This window comes from Branchiostoma belcheri, unplaced genomic scaffold, assembly GCF_001625305.1.
Source record: "Branchiostoma belcheri isolate BF01 breed outbred unplaced genomic scaffold, Haploidv18h27 scaffold100, whole genome shotgun sequence".
NCBI lineage: Eukaryota > Metazoa > Chordata > Leptocardii > Amphioxiformes > Branchiostomatidae > Branchiostoma > Branchiostoma belcheri.
The window spans coordinates 292214-300374 of NW_017802381.1; positions in this window are offsets into that span (position 1 = coordinate 292214).

Below are 8161 nucleotides of genomic sequence, written 5' to 3' on the forward strand. Positions count from 1 at the left end.
CCCCGGTCCCACCAAGCCCAAAAAAGCCCGGTCTAGATAGGGTTAAACGTGCGTCGGCTCAGTCATCTTAAGACGTAACAACCAATCAGAAGATGGGAAATGCCGACACGTGACGCGGGATTTGCATACAGTCTAAACAACGGGGAAGGGCGCGCGATACCCGAAATATTTTTGCGTCAATATTCAGCGCCGTGTTTCAAGAGATTAATACCGGGAAACAATTTCTTTTCTTGTTTTGAACGCATAAACATGCATTTACGCTAATGTAGTATGATTCAGGGTTACTTTTTTTTTACCTGCCATGGCCAGATTACTAGTATCTAAAGATGTGTGTATTGTGTGTACAATGTACAGAAAGAGAAATGTACATCAGGTCCGATCATCCGATTTTCACGTTTTGGTTTTTTGGACTCGGTTCATGAACGTATTTTGGTTTGGCTCCTAGAATGTGCGAATGAGCGAAAAAAATGACTCCCGGGACTGTCTACAGGGAACACTCGCATATTGCCCAACATTCGCGGTGTATCAGGACAGCGCGACTGGCCAAGCAACCAGTCGGTATTAGCGCAGTCCCTGTAATTAGTAACAGTTGCACATCAATCCGGCCGAAAGCATGATTGTGTAACACAGGCTACTTCTTCATATACCGGCTCATACTACAAGACGCCTTTACAACTAGCAAATCATAAAATTACCTGATCTACTAGTATGTGCGGTTTACCAGCCCCAGACCACATCCGACCACGAGGCAGAACACATTGATGGGTTGCTCAAAAATATTGTCCATGTTTACAAAGAGCTGCTCCACTAACACTATGGAGCGGCCCAACCCAAAAATATAGGCCATGTGTACAGAGAAACGGCCAGCATGCTCGTTGCTAGGACGACCGGTCAGTTGCTACGTGACTAAATACACACCGCCACTAGGCCGCCACAGCCAACCAGTTTGAAATCGATAGGATTACGTCATCGGTATTTACATTTCGTAATGTTGACCTCTGACCACCCCACATTTCCGTCCCCATCAGCCTGACCGCGACTTAATTACTACCGGTCACATGAACAGGCGACAACATTTCAACGACATGGGGATGTTTTGAAAATAAGCATTTACTCCAATATCAGAACAGACATGATATGAGACATGAGAGAGAGATGTACATGATTAAATGCAAATTATGCAGATGAGGACTTTATTTGCATAATTAATGAGGAAATTCTATGATTACAGTGTTTTACATTATACTACTTTCATACATGTAATGTATGTAACCTATGGCAGGCAGAACATCAACAGATACTAATTATGCAAATGATGACATAATTCGCATAATTTATGCAAAAATTCTATGATTTCTTAATAGTGAATAATGGGAATGTCATACTTGGGACATCTGTAAGTTAATCAAAAGTTAACATCACGATGCATTTATTATGTTAATGTGGAGGTAATTTGCATAGTTAAAGAGGAAATTTACATTTACATCTAGCCCATATTTCATGGAGGTATGAAATCTCGGAATTCTTGTTTTGGGTTAAAATGAAGTCTTCACAAGTCATACAAATTACCTTTAGCTCTATAGTAAAATAGACTAGAATAGAAATAGAGTAAAAATTTCCTAAATTGAAATTGACCTAACCTTTGTCGATACCCCACCCAGGGTCAGCTTATGGTTAGAATAACGTAACTTGTGTTTATTAAAGTCTTCTAATGTGACTACACACTGCCCGTCTTACGATTCGGCCATTGGTCAATTTCAACGGTAACCTTCTCCAGGGATAGCACTGCCCGCCTCAACGGAGGAAGCCCCCGATAAAAGGGAGGGGTAAACAAAGCCCGCTTGGCACTGTCCTGGTCAGCTGGCCACGGCTGACGGGATCTCCACCACAGTGGTAGACAAACAGAATCAAGAAAATACATTCATAAACGTATCACATCCGCAGCACTGACACTGAGCTGCTGGAATGTTCGGACTATGTTAGACCGTGAGGAGTCGGGTAGGCCTGAACGGCTGTCAGCGATCATTGACCGGGAATTGCACCGATACCAGGTCGACGTGGCTGCATTATCCGAAACAAGACTAAAGGGTCATGGACATCTTACGGAGCAGCACTACACGTTCTTCTGGTCAGGCGGTGACGTACATCAAGCCGGGGTGGCGTTTGCTGTACACAAGGACGTGTTGACGAGACTTGCGGCAGTGCCGTCCGCAATATCCAACCGTCTATCCAGCATCCGCATCAGGCTGGCTGCTAAACGGTTCCTGACATTGGTAGCTGTATACGCAATGACAATAACTTATGACGATGCCACGAGGGCGAACTTTTACGCTGAACTCGGGCATATACTGAATGACGTACCAAAAGCAGATAAGCTTATTGTCCTTGGTGACTTTAATGCGCGTGTGGGGAACGACCGTCCTCGCTGGGGACGTGTGCTAGGGACACAAGCAAGAGGTCGGACAAACTCAAACGGCAGTTTGTTGCTGGAGCAGTTTGCACAGAATTGGACCTGGCAATTACTAACACTTTCTTTGCCATGCCTGACAAGTGGTACTACAGCTGGATGCACCCACGATCACGCACCTGGCACCTGCTGGATTACATCCTTGTGCGCAGAGACGACCTTAGGGACGTGCATTCTACAAGGGTGATGCGAGGTGCGACCTGTGAAACAGACCACTACATGGTGAGGGCGGTATGTAACCTGCGTATTGCACCAGTCTACCGAAAACGTGCGAGGCAACCTCCACGTAAACTGGACGTGAGCCTACTACCTCAAGAGGCAGAGGAACTAGAAAACAAGGTGTCTGACCGGATCAACCAGCTACAGGAGCCCACTTCGCCAGACAGGAGTGTAAACGAGCGATTGGGTCAAGTCAGCAGTGTGGTGTACGCTGCAGCAAGAGAGGTCCTTGGGCATCCAAGGCGGCGGCATGCCGGCTGGTTTGATCAAAATGACACAGAGATAGAGAGCCTGATAGCTGAAGTGAGGGCTTGCCGACAGCGGTCTCTAACTGGAAGGAGCACAAGACGGTCAACAGAGCGCCTGCGAGATGCCCGCTCTAAGCTTCAACGTGCTACCCGCCGAATGAAGAATGAGTGGTGGAACTGCAAGGCGGAGGAGCTACGCAGATATGCAGATGCTCACATGACCAGAGCCTTCTACGACGGTCTGAAGGCAGTCTACGGTCCCCGACACCAGAGATGTTGGGAGGATGGCGCCGTACCCCAGGACTTCAAGGACGCCATGATTGTGACTATATCTACAAGCGCAAGGGCGACAGGCGTGACTGTGGTAACTCTCGTGGTATCTCGCTTCTCAGTATTGCGGGTAAACTACTTGCAAAGGTGGCCTTGTCAAGACTACAAGTAATCTCAGAGGCAATACTACCGGAGAGTCAGTGCGGTTTTCGGCCTGAACGCGGCACCACAGATATGATCTTTGCCCTGAGACAACTTCAAGAAAAGGCTATGGAGCAAAGGGTGGGACTCTACATCATATTTATAGATTTCACTAAGACTCTGTGGGAAGGGATGCTCTCTGGCGCATTCTTGAGAAGTTCGGATGCCCACCAAGGCTACTGGGCGTCATCAAAGCCTTCCACACGGACATGCGAGCCACAGTGGCAGTCGATGGTGAAGTTTCTGACTTCTTCCAGGTCCTCCATGGTGTCAAGCAGGGCATTGGCTCCCACTCTATTTGCTCTTTTTCTCGCTGCTGTTATCGAGGAAATGGCAGACGACCTCCTGGAAGGAATTTACATCCGAACTAGGTCGGACGGCGGACTCTTTAACCTAGCACGATTAAAATCCCAACGCCACGTACTGGTGAAATGCATCCGTGAGCTACTCTACGCCGATGACTCTGCTCTAGTGGCACACACACTGGACAGGATCCAGCGGCTGTTAGAAAAGTTCGCAGAAGCAGCAAGAGCTTACGGTATGACCATAAACATCAAGAAAACCGAGGTTCTCTATCAGCCTGCACCTGGGAAACCGCACATACCACCGCAGGTCCTGCTGGACGGAACACCCCTTGCCGAGGCAAAAACCTTCACGTACTTGGGATCCACAGTGTCAAATGACAACTCCATGGATAGTGAGATCGACGCACGAAGGCGGGCTGCCTCAGCTGCGTTCTGTCGTCTAAAGGACCGGCTGTGGAACGTGAAATCTATAAGACTAAACACTAAGCTGAATGTCTACAGTGTGGTAGTGCTGAGTGCACTTCTTTATGGCTTAGAGGTGTCAACCCTGTATGCCCGACATGTCCGACAACTTTCTGTCCTGGTCCAACGCCATCTTCGTGGACTAATGGGCATCACCTGACAGGACCGCATATCCAACGTGGAAGTCCTGAGAAGGGCGGGCATGCCTGCTATGGAAGCCATGATTACCCGCTCACAACTCAGATGGACCGGTCACGTCATCAGGATGCCTGAGGAACGACTGCCGTGGGACCTGCTGTACTCTGAACTGAAGGAGGGGTCAAGGCCCCGAGGTAGACCACGGCTGAGGTACAAGGACACTTTAAAACGTCGGCTTGGACTGGCGGGTATCAGCCACCAACAGGTGGAGACACTGGCGAGTGACCGGGCCGGATGGCGCGCGGTGGTGAGGAAGAGTGCCGAGGCTGTGCACAGACAGTGGGAAGTCCGAGAGGACATACGTGCGCGCCGGCGACATGCTGCCACTGCTGTCAAGCAGGCGCCAGGAAAATGAATGGACTCTAACTTGTACTTTGGACATTTATTTTTGTATCACAATGATGACTCATGACTCTGTTACTAGTTTTAGGAATGAACCATGTGTCTGTTGGTTTTGCGCAAGTCATAGTCTAACGAAAAGACTGACTGACATAATGTGACTACACACTGCCCGTCTTACGATTCGGCCATTGGTCAATTTCAACGGTAACGGACTAGCCGTCATTGTACACGAAAGTGATAGCGTGACGATGGTGTACTATAAGCCATATGGAAATGTAAAAAGAAAAAAAAAGAGTAGAGGGATTATTTTCCTGATCTTTAGCTTGTCTTGAATATTTTTGTATTTAATTCAGTTACAAAGTGAACGCTAAAATAGCCAAAATACGACATTAGGAAAGTAAACATAACGAATTGATATGAGGAACCTGCACAATTTGACGAACACAAAAAATTATCCCGTGAGACTTTAAACTTTATAGCAACGAAACTACATCAGAAAAGTAAACAAAACAGACGTAATAATTCAAAGTACAATAATAACAGTAAAGTCGGTAAATCGGGTGTTAATATTCTCACCATATGACAAGTTTATACAAAACGAACAAGAATTCAAAGATCTCAAACCTCAATGACATATACGAGTTTTTGTAAATATTTTTGTCTCTTAGACTATGTAAATAAGGTCGTAATTACCATAGTCTAGTTTGATTTATGGTTTTCTAAATTCAAATTACAATATTTTACTTGTAAAATGCCTCTCATTTACTTAATTTTAACATGTCCTTAAGAAATTATGCAACTGGCCTCTACCTTAGCATAATGTATACATAGTTATGTTAACCTTCGAGTAACCTACACATTTCACAAGGTATAAAATCACTATCATTTACCAATAACGAGTCACAGAATTTTCCCATTAATCATGCAAAGTAGGTCATTATTTGCATAATTATTATCTGTTGATGTTCCACCTGCCATAGATTAATAAGTATATACATTACATGTGTAAACACACTATTATATAGAACACTATTATTATAGAATTTCCGCCTTAATTATACAAGTTAAGTCTTCATTTGCATAATTTACATTTGATTATGTACAACTCTCTCTCAGCTTGGACTTATCGCCTTTAAAAGATTTCGACAGAAAGTGCCTTGCAGTTCCAGTACAAGCGGGACCAACACACCACTTATTCCGGGCAGCATAAGCTACCTGTCACCAAGAAGTCAAGACCATAGCATGTTCTGGACAAAAGATACAAAAACCGGAAGTTCTGCTGCAGTACCAAGGTCAGCCACCAGGAGGCTCAGATTTGACCTTGACATTTGTGATTCTATGATCTAAAAACATAACAAAATATCATTACAATCCATAAAGGCGTTCTGAAGTTATGCTGACTACAAATGTGCGGAAACACACACACACACACACACACACACACACACAGATGTACAGAAGAGCCTACAAAAATGAGCACGGGAGGTGGCCACAGGGGGTGGTTCCTAGGAATATTTTTTGATGGGAGGGTGGGGTTGGCCAGGAAATTTGATTTTTTTTTTAAATCCTAACGGGAATATGATAAGCCCGGTAACGTTTACTGTTTTACGTGAATGCGCAGGCATTTTGTTATAATGTACATTTCATTGTGAACCCATCAAAAACAAACCTGGATTTCTTATCAGCCATATAACTGTGATTAATGATGTATATATCATGGAAAAAAATAACAAAAACAAACAAATGTCGCCACTGTTTGAGAGAGTAACATCTACTGATTCAAAAACAAGCGTCGTTGGTTTGGGCCATACATAACGCCAGCCGTAACTGAGGGGTCTTTATGGCGGATTCTCGGGTTTTGGACTATACTAGACCTCTCATTACTGGGTACGTTAAGGTCAATGTGGGCATGTTTATGTGTGATAATTATTAGACAATTATCGAAGAAAGCTTTAATAGATTAGGAATGTTCAGCCGGAAAGCCACGTCGAGAGTTCTATGCGTTTCTCTTTTCCTTCCGCGAGAGAAAGTAGTCCGTTCCACGGCTCCGGGCGTCGACACGCCTCACAAGAAAGCTTACCGCGGGATTATACAATCACATATCTTCCTTATTGTAACTTATTAATAATATTTAGCCTTCCTAATTTGCTCCCAATGTTTTTTGAGCCGAGAATGTACCTTTCCCCTTTCGATATCATGACCTGAAACTAGGCAATTTTAGTGCAATTTCCACGTGTATTTTCACCTTGATGCAGATTTCGCACCAACAGGAAATTTGTTGGCTGAGAAAGAGCAAATCTTAAACTTTCTGATGATATTTGACTCATATTCAATTTCGAGTGCGAAACGGGTTTCCCCCGAAATTCGGTAAGGCCATGTCACGGGAGTAGGCAAGCAATTTTGGTGCAATTTCCCCGTGTATTTTCGCCTTGATGCAGATTTCGCGCCAAGAGGAAATTTGTTGGCTGAGAAAGAGCAAATCTTAAACTTTCTGATAGTAGTTGACTTACTTTTGATTTCGAGGGAGAAACGGGTTTCCCCCGAAATTCCGTCAGGCCATGTTACGGGAAAAGGCAGAAATTTACACCAAATAGAACGCGCATCCCTGGCGCGCCGGTACGGTGTCTAAGCTACGTGTGTTCTACGGAGCGCGCTCCTCTCCTACATGTCCTATACATGACCATACATCGCTAGATTTAAATTATTGTCTATCTATGTCTAAACTACTTTTAGTTAGACCACACTGTGTGTTAATTCATCTCATATCTAAACGGATTCTTTTGATTTTGCACTGAGAATATATGTTTCTGGTCCCTTGATAGCTACGGCCGATCTGAAAACTCGAAACCAGCGTCTGCCTAAACGCGGGGAAAAATTATAGTCTCGTAGCTTCCTGACCTTTGAAAAATTAATTATAGCAAGCGGACCATTAGAACTAGAATACCTCACACATTGATTTATGATTGGGGTAATTCAAAGAATAATAATTGTATCCGTTTTTCTCGATTTGAATGGCACTGGGTTTAAACAGTTACTTTAGAAAAGTTACATGTATCCACCTGCTGGCTCAGTAAAATGTAGCCTATGGAAGATAACCCAACAATTATGGTCCCTAATCAGGACAGTGCAACATGTACATTGTATGTTGTGATTATTGGTAAGTTTATCCTGGATCTGTTATATCCAATCTACATGTATAGTCCATGTGTACTGCTTACTGTAATAAGATAACAGGTCCTCATGTCCCTAGTTTTACAGAGTAGCACTTGTTTATTTCTAAAAGTGCTGGGCCTTGGGAAATCCCTAAACATATCTCTCTCACATACATGTTAATTGTCCTTTATATTGATTAATCAATTATACACAAAATTACCAAAGAGCCATTAAGGTTGCTTTAACATTTATCTCATTACCAAATAACGAAGTAGTACATTTTGTTGTGGATTGGG